The following is a 13,131-nucleotide window of genomic DNA, read 5'->3' as shown; positions in this document are numbered from 1 at the left end:
CAATGATTACAAATACATACAGACCGGTGAGCCAGAACAACAGTTGGCACACACGGATACTTCTGACGTTATGAGATAACCTCCCTAGCCGTTTATGGTCCTATTGCAATACATGAACTTTGTCCAGTTTTTGTTGTATCTTAGAAATAAGCAGTGGCTTTTCCCAAGTCCATCTTAATAATAGCTGATGGACTTTTCTCCGACAATGAATGCAAGAGTTTAATTAAACATTGAGTGAAAAACGTTTTCTCCGGTTTTAAATTTACTATGAGTTGAACTCCCTGTGTGACTACTCTGCCGGAAAGAAGGTAGGCCGAAGCAATCGTTTCCTTAAGCTATCGCGCAATAGTAGCTTTAGAAGCTGCCAGACCTTTCCGACAACCTCCCATGAGAACAAAGAGATAGTCTGACCGCCGCAGGTCTTCTGTCCAATGCAGTTCCTCTGAGTCTGAACCCAAGACGGGTAACACTACTGTCTGGTTCACATGAAAGGAATGAACAGGCTGCAAAACTATCCTCTCTTTGGAAAAATCCAAGAAGGGGGGCCTACACGAAAAGAGCCTGCAATTCTGACACCTGCCGGGTCGAAGACATCTCAAACAAGAACACTGTTTTTAGAGTCAAATCCTTGAGAGAAGAGGTCACTAGAGGCTCAAATGGAGGATGAACCAAAGCAGAGAGAACCAGATTCAGATCCCAAGATAGAAAATGAGCACGTCTCGGCAATCGCAAATGACTAATGTCCCTGAGAAACCTGACAATATCGGAAATGGTCACCAAGGACCTGCCTTTAACGCAACCCTGAAAACAAGCAAAGGCTGCAATCTGACCCCCTTCAGAGAAGTCAGAGCCAAACCTTTATCAAAACTGTCTTGCAAAAAATCCACAATTTGAGCAACGAAAGCATGAACAGTCTGAATATCACGATCCGCACACCAAGCCTCAAAAACATGCCAAACGCGAACATAAGCAAGAGACACTGAAGGACGGCAAGATTTTAGCATACTAACTATGACCTTGCAGAATACCCTCTCTTTCGCAAATAAGCCCTTTCAGGAGCAAAGCTATAAGACGAAACCAAGTCGGCATAAAAAGTGGACCCTGCCCCAGAAGTTTGAGGGGAATTGGTGCCTGTGATTCACTGAATGATACAGCTCAGTAGAGACCAAGGAGGAAACACATAGAGAAAGGTCTCCGGCCACGGCTGAATCAAAGCCTTGATGCCCTCTGACTGACAATCTTTCCTTCGACTGAAGAAGTGCACCGCCTTCGCGTCGCCATGAGATCCATCATTGGGACACCCCAACGCCGCACTATGTAACTGTAGGCCCCCGGACTCAGGGCCCACTCTCCTGAGTCTGACTGAGAAAGTTGGCCTGCACATTTAGCGGCCCGGCCACATGAGCTGTGGACAGATCTAAGAGATGACCCTCTACTCAACTCATGCGGAGTGTAGTTTCCTTTGCCAGCTGGTAACTTATTGTGCCACCTTGATGACTGACGTACGCCACTGCTGTCACATTGTCGGAGAGAATTCTGACTGTGTTGCCCTCAATTAGGATGTGAAAGGCTAGGAGGGCCAACCATATCGCCCTGGTCTCCAACAGATTGATGGGATAGCATGTTTCCTCCAGGGACCATAGGTCCTGTGCCACCTGCCCCAGACAATGGGTGCCCCAGCCCATGAGACTGTTGTGACAATCATTCACTGAGGGGAATCCAACGGGACTCCCTTGGAGAGATTGGGAATAAGAAACCACCAATTGAGACTCAATCGTGCCTGTGCTCGGAGGGGCAACCTGTCCTTTAAAGAACGTAAGGGCTGCAGCGGGAGAGCAGAGAGCGTTGCAGCGGACGCATATAAGCCTTGGCCCATGGCATCACTTCTATAGGCTCCGGATGGTGAAGAAGCCGAATCTGATCCTGCAGCTTGTGAATCTGGGCAAAGGAAGCAACACGTGACCTTAAAGGGTGTTGAACGAGACCCTGAAGTAGTCCAGAGACTGAGAAGGGGGTGAATCGACTTTTGAGAGGATTCACCACCCAACCAAGAGATTCCAGAAACTGAATGACCTTCCTGATATGACTTTGCTCTGATCAGCCAATCGACCAAATAGGGATGAACAAGGACACCCTGCTTGCAGAGAGCCGCCACGACCGCCACCATTACCTTGATAAAGGTCCAAGGAGCCATTGCCAGCCCAAACGGCATGGCACAGAGTTGATAATGGTGCCCCAACACTGCAAACCAAAGGAATCTCTGATGCTGTTGAAGAATTAGAATGTGAATATAAGATTTGGTCAAGTCCAACGCTGTGAGAAATTCTCCCAACTGCACTTCAAAAATAACCGATCGAAGAGTCTCCACACGAAAAGAGGAGACCTTGAAAACTCAATTTACACTTTTGAGATCTACAATGGGTCGAAAGGCTCCATTTTTCTTGGGCACGAAATAGATGGAATAACGCCCTGAGCCTACTTCCTCCCTGGGAACAGGGGAAATCACTCTGAGACTCACAAGCCTTGCGAGGATATCCCTGATTGCCACTGCTTTCATGCAGGAACAACAGGGAAACTCTAGAAAGGCATCTGGAAGGGGACAAGCAAACTCTAAGGTGTACCTGTTGCTAAAAATGTCAAGGACTCACTGATCTGAGGTATCTGGGCCCACCTCCAATAAAACTCTCTCAAACGAGCCCCTATAGGGACTAGAGGATGGGCCCCGACACCTTCATTGAGACAGGCGACCCTGGGTTGGAGACACCTGACTATTTTCTAGGCCTTTACGACGGGCTCCACACTGAGAAAACGAGATCTCCAAGTACCAGCAAAACGTCCAGCCCAAAAACGCTGAAATTCATGCACCAGAAAGCCACATCCCCCTGAATGAGGGTGGTCCTCTGGAAGCCAAGGCACTTTGGACTCCTCCAAACTCTTAACCAACTTGCCCAACTCCTCACCAACCAGGTCCCCCTAAATGGGAACTTATTGAGCTTAAGACTCAGAAGCCTCATCTGCCGACCAAACACAAAGTCACAGAGAACACCAGGCAGCTACACTGAGAGCCATAGATTTAGCTGAAGCATGAAGTAAATCATACAGCGTATCCGCCAAAAAAGGTGGATCCCATTTCAGTCTGAGAGTGAGCTCTGTATCAATTATGGACAAGTCATCAGAAAATCTGTCAAGAACGTGCTCTGACCAACGAAAACATTCCCTGGCCACCAAACCTCCACAAATAGCAGCCTGAACTGCAAAAGCGGAAAATTCAAAACAGTGCATTAACAAAGACTCCATCCTATGATCCACAGGGTTCTTAATGCCATATCTCCATCTACTGGAACTATAGTCTTTTTGATGACTGCCAAATCCACGGCGTCCACTACAGGCGGCTTCAATAAGTTCTTATCCTGGTCAGGAAAAGGGTAAAGTTGAACCATTGACCTGGGGAAGCGAAAGGGAGCATCTGGAACCTCCCATTGAGTCTGAACTATTTCTCTGATGTCCTGATGCATGGGAAAGGTCTTACTTGACTTAACAGCCCTTTCACTAAAGGATCCACTGTGTGCTGCACCTCAGCCACTGGCTCTTCTTCAAAATTAAGAGTGGAGGAGACTAAAGAGATAAGCTCCTGCAGGTCCTCCTTGTGGAAAACCCGGGCCACCGAGGGGTCTTCTCCCAGCAGAACATCTCCTTGAGGAGAAGAAAGCTAAGGCAAATCTTTGAGATTTCTGTCTTCCAAGGGACCATCCTCCTCACCATGGAGAAATGGCAAACATCTCTGTGATCACCAGGAGCTTCATCTTCTACCTTGATAACCCAAAGAAGCCTAGTGTGCTTAGGTAAGGTAGATTGAGGCCCCCCTGGAAGATCCCAGAGTGATGTCTGAGAAGGGAGCTGACTGCTTCAAAAGAAAGGCCTTAAATGTGGCCAATACAAATTCTGGGGGGAAACCTCCATCTGGAACTATCCCCGGAATTGCCGCAGAAGGAGAGGAAGCAAGTGGTATGAGCCACAGAGGCTGCTCTGACTGCAGCATGCAAATCCAAAATGGTGGCGGTTTCTGCCACAACGGGAACCACCGGTCTGCTGACACCCAACTCTCTACCCTGGGCAGCAGCTCCACTAGCACTGCTGAAGCATGCTGAAACTGTTTGGGAGGCCCCGCAGACACAGATGCCGTGCAATATTTGCAAATGCCAGCTGACAACACCCCGTGGTGCTGACAAACCACACGGTGCTTCAACTTTTCACTCATGGCCCCCGAATGGAACAGAGCACACAAAGACACAGCGGAGAGACAGCCGCTCCAAGCCGGTAAGAAAGCAGAACCAGCAAAATTTATTTATTTGTTGCATTTGTATCCCACATTTTCTCACCTATTTGCAGACTCAATGTGGCTAACAAGCACCAATCAAGAGTAAATAAACAATTGGTTACATAAATAACAAGTGTAACATAATGGATATAATCAATTCAATAAATCAGAAAACAGACAGATTATCAAGTGAGTAGTGATGTGTTGGAGTTCCTATTATTAATTATTATGGTAAGTCTTGTTAAAAAGGAAAGTCTTCAATGATTTTCTAAAGTTGATAAGGTCATGAATATTTTTCAGATCAAGTGGTAATGCATTCCATAGCTGTGTGCCAATGTAAGAAAAGCAGGGCGCATGTACTAGTTTGTATTTTAGACCTTTACAGCTAGGGAAGTGAAGTCCCAAGAATGTGCGTGCTGATCTTTTAGTGTTCTTGAGTGGTAAATCAATAAGGTCTGACATGTATGCCGGAGCATTTCCATGAATGACTTTATGAACCAGAGTGCAAACTTTGAACACAGAACGTTCCCTAACTGGGAGCTAGTGGAGTTTCTCTCTTAGGGGTCTTGCACTTTCGTATTTTGACTTTCCAAAAATGAGTCTAGCTGCGGTGTTTTGGGCTGTCTGAAGTTTGATGATATGCTCTTTACATCCAGCATACAGCGCATTGCAATAATCTAGATGACTCAACACCACTGATTGTACCAGGCTCTGAAAAATGCTTCTTGGGAAGAAAGGTTTTAGTCTTCTTAGTTTCCACATTGACTGAAACATCTTCCTAGTTGTATTCTTAACATGGCATTCAAGTGTGAGATTACGATCAATGATTACTCCAAGAATCTTCAAAGTATCTGAGGCAGGTAGGGAAAAGTTTGGAGTGGTTATGGAGGTGAATTTGTTTGTGTTATATTGTGATGCAAGTATAAGATACTGTGTTTTTTCAGCGTTAAGTTTTAATTGAAAAGCATTCGCCCATGAATGCATAATTTGGAAGCTGTGGTTGATAACATCCATAATTTCTAAAAAAAAACCTATGTTTAAACGGGATGTAGATCATTACATCATCTGCATATATGTACGGATTAAGGCCTTGACTGGATAATATCTTGGCTAGGGGCGTCATCATTAGGTTGAAGAGGGTTGGGGAGAGTGGGGATCCCTGGGGAACTCCGCATTCTGGTATCCATGGAGCTGATGTATTAGAGTTGAATTTTACTTGGTAAGATCTTGTAGTTAAAAAACCTCTAAACCAATTAAGAACGTTGCTTCCAATTCTGAAGTAATCCAGAATACTTAATAAACTTTTATGACTTATCATATCGAATGCACTGGACAAATCAAGGCAGAGACCCTGTTTGGCTATTTTTTTTTGTCTGAGGAAAAAGAAAGAAGTGGCTGTCTCCCCTCAGCACTCAAACACCTTTCCCTCGAAGGGATGAGGCACAAAGTCCAAAGAAGGACTATAGGGGGTGGAAGGGGGGGAGGGACTCGGCCACCCGAGTGTAGCACCCCTAACAGTAGAGAATGGGCCTCAGCCTCTGCCAGCAAGCTAAGCCTGATGGAGCACAGACAGTATAGCCCGAACCTTTTTTTTTTCTTTTTGCCTGCACGAAGGTCTCCAGCAGGTGGTTGGTGTGGTGAGCCCTTCAGTCTCAGTACTTTCATTTTGCTTTTTGTTTCTGCTTCTTTTTTCTTGAGACTGAAGGGCTCACCACACCAACCACCTGCTGGAGACTGAGAATACTGATTCAAACTGAGGCTGACGTCAGAATCAGACTTCTTGATCTCCACCTGCTGGAAGGCGTGCACAACCCATCAGTCATTTCTGGGCCAGTCCAGAGGGATGCTAAAGAAAAAGGCATTATAATAGTCTCATTTTTGTTTTCCATTCCTTTCCTAATAATACCTAACATTTTATTTGCTTTCTTAGATGCCACCGCAAACTGAGCAAAGGGTTTCAACGCATCATCAACAATGAAACCTAGATCCTCTTCCTGGGTGGTGGTTCCTAATGTGGAAACTTGCATCATGTAGCTATAGTTTGAGTTCCTCTGAATCACTGCAGTTGCTCACATTAAACATCCTCTGTCATTTGTATGCCCGGTCTCCAAGTCTCGTAAGGTCCTCTTGCAATTTAACAACTTTGTGTCATCAGCAAATTTAATTACCTCACTAGTTATTCCCATCACTAGATCATTTATAAATATGTTAAAAAGCAGCAGTCCCAGCACAGACCTCTGCAGAACCCCATTATCAACCCTTCTCCATTGACAATACTGACCTCTTAATCCTACTGTTTTCCATATTTTAATCACTTTTTAATCCACAATATGAAATTAACTCCTATTCCATGACTTTCCAGTGTCCTCAGGAGTCTTTCATGAGGTACTTTGTCAAATGTCATTTGAAAATCCAGATACACAATTTTGATTGGCTCACCTTTTCCACATGATTGAATACAGGGTAAACTATTCTTTGCAAGTGGTGATGAATTCTACAGTTCATTTGATGTATGGCTTGTCTAAATATGAACGTCTCTCTTTTTTTATTTTTTTTTTATTTATTGGATTTCAAAATTTTTTTACACGTAAAACATGTAAATAGAAATACATTGTATACCTTGATCAATAATCTAAACAATTATATTATTAATAACTTGCAAGTACACAAATTCACCAAGTAAGAATAGGTTATACAATTAATTAGACCACAACTATAACTTCCAGGGGAAACGTGAATTAGATTATAGGAGATCTCAAAGAAGAAAAAGAAAATAATCGTTTATGGCCTGGCCTATCTTACCCTTACTACTATTGATAATCTGGTAACATCAATTATTCTGCAGGTGTAATGGCTAATTTTTTCATCGCTAAGAATGCTTTAAGATGTTCCGGTTCAAAAAATATATATTTTACTCCCATATATTTAACCAGACATTTACATGGGTAAGCAAGTAAATATGTTGCCTCCAAAGCTCGGGTCTCTTCTCTATATGAAAGAAATATCTTTCTCCTGTCCTGAGTTGTCTTACAAACATTCGGGTATATCCACAATCTTTGGCCACAAAAGGTTTTTAAAGCATTTTTGAAATATAACTTCAGCACAGCATTCAAATCCTGTTCAAAAACAAAAGATATCAAAAGAGTTCTGCGCTGTTCAATTTCAGATAAAGATGAGTCTAATATTACTGAAATATCTAATTGTGCTTGAGGGTCCAAAGTTATATTCCCCATTTCAGTTGTCTTACCCTTGTCTCCCGATTCAGCTTGCAAAGGAATTGGAAGGTAATATATTCTATTTAAAGGAGGAATAGCTGAATCTGGATGTAACAAGATTTCTTTTAAATATTTCTTGAACATTTCAATAGGGCTCAGTTCTTTAATCCAGGGGAAATTCAATATTCTGAGATTCAATCTTCTATTAAAGTTCTCAAACTGTTCAATTTTCTTGTGGATTACTATTTTATCTGTTACTAAAGATTCAGTCACAGATTAAGATTTAACTTCCTGCTGAAGTGCTTCACTTTGTAAGACCGATTTCTGCTTAGTTTTTTCAAGGGAATTAGTCAAAGAGTCAATTTTACTTACTAACAGAGAAGTCTCTCGAGCAGATTTTGTTACCGTCTGGCTCAAGCCCTGTAGTATCTTCCATATCATCTGCAGATTTATCTCCGCCGGAGGGTTCCCCTCCAAAGAAATATCCTCAGCGTTTGGGGGGGAGTTAGCGCCATCTGAGGTTTGGTCCAACACACCTTCCGTAGTGGCTTCATCCTCCTCCCTCCGCCCCGAAATCGCTGGCGGCGGAGGTCGATTATCTGGCGGCGAAAGAGATATTTCCAGTGCTGAGGGAGATATGGCTCCTCCAATAGCTCCCAATTCAGCTTCACTCGCCCTATTTCCTTGGATAGGCATCGCGAATCGGTCCAGTGTTTGTTGGGACGGGGAGGAAGTTCGGGCCGCTGGCGTCAGGCCCTTAACTACCTTAACTAGCCCCTTCCTTTTGGTGTGAGGCATTTCAGTTGAAAGGAAAAACACAAAGATTAGGCTCCCAGCAAAACTACCGTGAGCGATCCACAAACGCTCCGGCCGCCATCTTGACACGCCCCTCATCTCTCCTTTTTTTAAAAAGCTACAGTGGCTCTCTGTACCTGACCGGATTATGTCGGTTATGGTGCATTAAAGCGTTTATCAAGGATCATCTCAGCCTGTCTACATTGGTATTACCCAAAGCGAGCTCTACACTCTGACAACTTGCATTTACTAGAGGTTCCTGACTTTCGACTTGTTCATTTGGAATCCATCAGGAGGACAGTTTACTTTGTTGTTGGTCCTGTCGAGTAGAATAAACTGCCTGTTGTCATTAGGAAACAGAAATATTTGGTCATGTTTTAGAGATTATTGAATCAGCACTTACTGAAGCAATCTCCACATTTAATTTGAATTCAGGTGCCAATGGACATAAGTACATAAGCACCGCCATACTGGGAAAAGACCAAGGGTTCATCAAGCCCAGCATCCTGTCTCCGACAGTGGCCAATCCAGGCTTGAAGAACCCAGCAACCCCCCCCCCCCTAAAAAAAAAAGTTCAATGGACATAATTTGTGAATAGTCATTTGCGTGCTGTATGTATTTATAGTTTGTTTTGTTTGTTGTATACATATGTTTTTTGCTATTATGTGTGTTGTTTTGTACTCTGCTCTGGAAAAGAGTGGAATATAAATACTAATAAATTAAATGAAATTCACCCCTTCAAAGGAATGTAGTAGATTGCTGATGGTTAATATTTGTTGAAAATAGAACATAAGTAATTCATGTCTGGTAATAAACAGATTTGAATATAAACAGCAGACTGATCTTAACTGCCATAGTTTAAAAAACAACAATTTCATTAGTTCATTCATTCAAGTTACACACCTGCTGTATACCACCTTGGGCAAATATCTTCATTAATAACTAAAACCTTTGTTCATTTTTCCATGGATTTTAAGTGTACTGTTTGGATTAATGTATTGTTATTCAAGTATGCCCCGAATATAACACTTTATAACATCAGAAATTCTGCCTTCAGCTCCTTCACAGACCAATCTAAATTCAGTTATTTTTCTGTCAATATTCAGCTCATGGCATTCAGTGTTTTTTTTAAAGCTGACCGCTGCAGGCAGAATTAGCTCTGGATATTCAATGCTGGGCTATATCTGGGTACCAGTACTGAATGTCTGGGGCAAATTTCGCATGTGCTAGGCGGTGGGTCTTATGAAGGTTCCAGCCAATATTAAGCCAGGACCCGCATAAGGGTACCTGGCCAGGTCCTGATCCCCCTACCACCCTTCTGATCATCCCCAGAATATCAAAAGGCCCACCCTTCCCATCCCCCACTCTCTGCTGAACATCAACAGACTCACCCTAGGTCTACCTGCCCAGTCCCTGGTGATCTAGCAGAGAATAGGAAGGATTGATGTCTATTTGCTCCTGCCTATTGAAGCTGGAGGAGTGGCCTAGTGGTTAGGGTGGTGGACTTTGGTGGTTAGGGTGGTGATCGAACTGAGTTCGATTCCCACTTCAGGCACAGGCAGCTCCTTGTGACTCTGGGCAAGTCACTTAACCCTCCATTGCCCTATGTAAGCCGCATTGAGCCTGCCATGAGTGGGAAAGCGCGGGGTAGAAATGCAACCACAAAAAAAATGGGTGCCATGAACTCACAGTGGGTAGGAGTGAGTGGGCATTGATCCTGACCATCTCTACTGACCACCAGGAACCAGGCAGGTTGGCCCGGGGTGGGGGATCCGGGGAGGGGGGGGAAAGTTCTGTTGATGTTCCAGTGGGAAAGGGGAAGGAAGGCAGGTTAAGAAGACTGAAAACAGAGACAGACGTAACAGAGTACAACATACTATGACAGAAAAGCTACAGCTGTCAAGAATGTTCTGAGAAACAAACATAGTAAAAAATGCAATGTTGGCATATCCCAACCTTCTGACTGCTCAGATAGGAAAGGCATGTATAAAATAAACAAAAACAAGTTCCACAGAGATGGGACAAGATTGCTAAAGGATGTGTGGGCTAGTGGCCTTCAGATGCAGTCTGGCAGGTGAAGTGACTAGCTGAAGATTACTTTGAGGCATATTTTCAAAGCACTTTGGGAGGCTAAGTTCCATAGGTTTCTATGGAACTTTGGGAGGCTAAGTGCTTTGAAAATGAGCCTCTTTGTCTACAATGGAGTGGCTGCAAAAGAATGTGTGCTATGAGCAGGTCTGCTAAGTATTTTGGTGCATCCATGTAAAGCACTCTATAGGGGAAGAAAAGCATTTAAAATTTTAAGTCTATAGTGAATCGGAAGCCAATGTTCATCAGCCAATAGAAGGGTCTACAAGCTTGTAGCCTTTTAATAAAGACAAATTTTAGATTATTTTAATCATCAATCTGACTTAACATAAGCTTAAAGTTCCTAACCCTGAGTGGACATCTGCCCAGATTCTATGCAGGGCCAAAAAAATTAGGTCCCGTTTATGAGTCTTTCCTCAACATCTTTGTTCTAAAACAGATTTTATGCATATGGTCTTGATTTTTGTATGATTGTAAGTGGTGTTGGATGTATAGCATCCATAATCTGAACAGATTTCACTTGCTCCCACACCTTTAGCCACACAATACTTAATTCCTAGAAATATAGTGAAAAGCAAAGTAGCAAGACATAAAAAAAAACCCCACAACAACAAAAAAAATGGCTTAACATAAAGGCATCTGAAGAAAGGACCTAAATGTCTTGGAGGTTCTTTTACTAAGGTGCACTAACAAATTACTGTGCATTAAGTGTCATGCAACCTATAGGAATATAACGGGCTATGCGACATTTAGCACAAATACTACTACTAATCATTTCAATAGCGCTACTAGATTTATGCAGTTCTGTACAAATTATATGTGGGTACTTTCTCTGTCCCTAGTGGACTCACAATCTAAGTGTTTTTGTATCTGGAGCAATGGAGGGTTAAGTGACTTATTCAGGGTCACAAGGAGCTGCAGTGGGAATTGAACTCAGTTGCCCAAGATTCAAATCCACTGCACTAACCATTAGGCTACTCCTCCACTCCATGCACTAAATCCATCAGCACACCTTAGTAAAAGGTCACCTTAATGTAATACAATATCATTTAATTATCCTGGCCCAATAGAAAGGTATTCACACTAATAATAATAAAAAAAATAAATTCACCACCTCTCAAATCATCTTTTTTAAGCTTTCCATTCTTGAAATTGTTGCTCTTCTTATATCCACCCAATTCTAATTTCCATTGACAATCATAAATCAGCCTAAGCAAGATCCTGCAGCATGCACAGTTTGCCCTACAGACATCTTCTACAAGAGAATGAGAACAACATCTTCTTTGGCTCCTAAAAGTGTTTTGATTAAAGCTTGAGGTTTCCAAATATATTCCTACTGGCACATTTTTGTATCATCTCTGACAAAAGGGAAAGGGGATGGGATTCCATACACCACCTTTATGTGGTTACAAAGCGGTTTACATATTATATACAGGCACTTATTTTGTACCGGGGCAATGGAGGGTTAAGTGACTTGGCCAGAATCACAATTTGCTGCAGTGGGAATCAAACCCTGTTCCCCAGGTTCTCAGCCCACTGCACTAACCAAAAACAGTGATACATATGAATTTAACCTGTAAAGTTTCAGCTTGTAAGAACTACTTATCAAAGCACCAGCAGACACAAGAGGCTAGAGAATAAACTATATCAGGATTCAAGATCAATATATGATTTCTCCACCCAAATACACAAAATCAAGTTCTTCACATAACAATACTACTGTTGCAAAAGAGCTTACTGTATTGCAAGAATAGGGACAAGATGTGAATCAAAAAATAGAAGCTAAGAAGATAGCATCTTAAAAATGGCAAACCCACCAAACTAATGGCATCAAAATAAACTATAACAAAAGAGAAAAATAACTTTATTTACCAGCTCAGGATGGAAACATTTAAACGTCAAGGCCTTCACAAAAGCCTACTGAGCAGCCGGGGGGGGGGGGGGGAGAACCTGACCCAAAGATATGGAGTCACGCGCAATCGGCTGCCCTCACACTCTCACGCACCGAGCACCCCATCCTCACATGCATTTGGCGACTGGTCTCCCCTCCCTCCCTCAGTCTCCTTATTCGCGATCCAGCGCCCCCAGGTTAAGCTCATACCTGAGGACGCCCACCAACAATCCCACAGCTTTCCTTTTCTGCTGTTCCGTCCGTCCCCTATGACACAACTTCTCTCTTCCTCTGACTCTTCTGAGGCGTCCCGCGCCTCGCCGGAGAAACAGGAAGTTGCGTCAGAGGAGAGCCAGACGCCGGCGAACTGATGGAAGTAGGTACCGCCTCCTCCTCCTCCTCCCTTCAATCATTTAGCGCACTGTGCGCAGCCGCACTTGTTCTCTGCTGTGGCTGATCGGTTCTGCAGGTGGCTGCAGGGGGGCAGCAGCATTAGAGTGCATTTTCTTCTTCTATTTTTTTTTTCATTCATTTTTAATTCTCAATCGTTCTTCAACTAATTTTATGCACAAAACGTATGCATGGAGGCGGTAGTTATGGGCAGGCTGGGGGCTAGCATAGGTTATAGATAAGAGCATGAAATTAAAGCTGCTTTGAATATAAAATAAGCCAACTAAATAAAGCGTCTACCTTATATGCATGAATGGTGACAAAGTTACTGCTTATATGGATTATTAGTTTAATTAAAAAAGTATCACTTTATTTTTTTAACGTGTTTCCATTCTTTACAATAGAGTATCAGTCTATCACGCCATTTTATCCAT

General features: G+C 43.0%; 1 protein-coding gene across 1 annotated transcript in view; it reads right to left on the bottom strand.

The window, feature by feature from the left end:
• The window catches only part of KLHL12 (kelch like family member 12), a 63,012-nt gene extending 50,413 nt beyond the window's left edge, over positions 1–12,599 (bottom strand). The window contains exon 1 of the mRNA XM_030221320.1: positions 12,518–12,599. The gene's annotated coding sequence lies outside the window, so the exon portion shown is untranslated. The remainder of the gene's footprint in view (positions 1–12,517) is intronic.
• Positions 12,600–13,131: the final 532 nt, after the last annotated feature.

The sequence above is a fragment of the Microcaecilia unicolor genome, chromosome 12 (assembly GCF_901765095.1).
Source record: "Microcaecilia unicolor chromosome 12, aMicUni1.1, whole genome shotgun sequence".
In the NCBI taxonomy this organism is placed as follows: Eukaryota; Metazoa; Chordata; class Amphibia; order Gymnophiona; family Siphonopidae; genus Microcaecilia; species Microcaecilia unicolor.
This window is presented reverse-complemented; position numbering and strand designations above follow the sequence as displayed.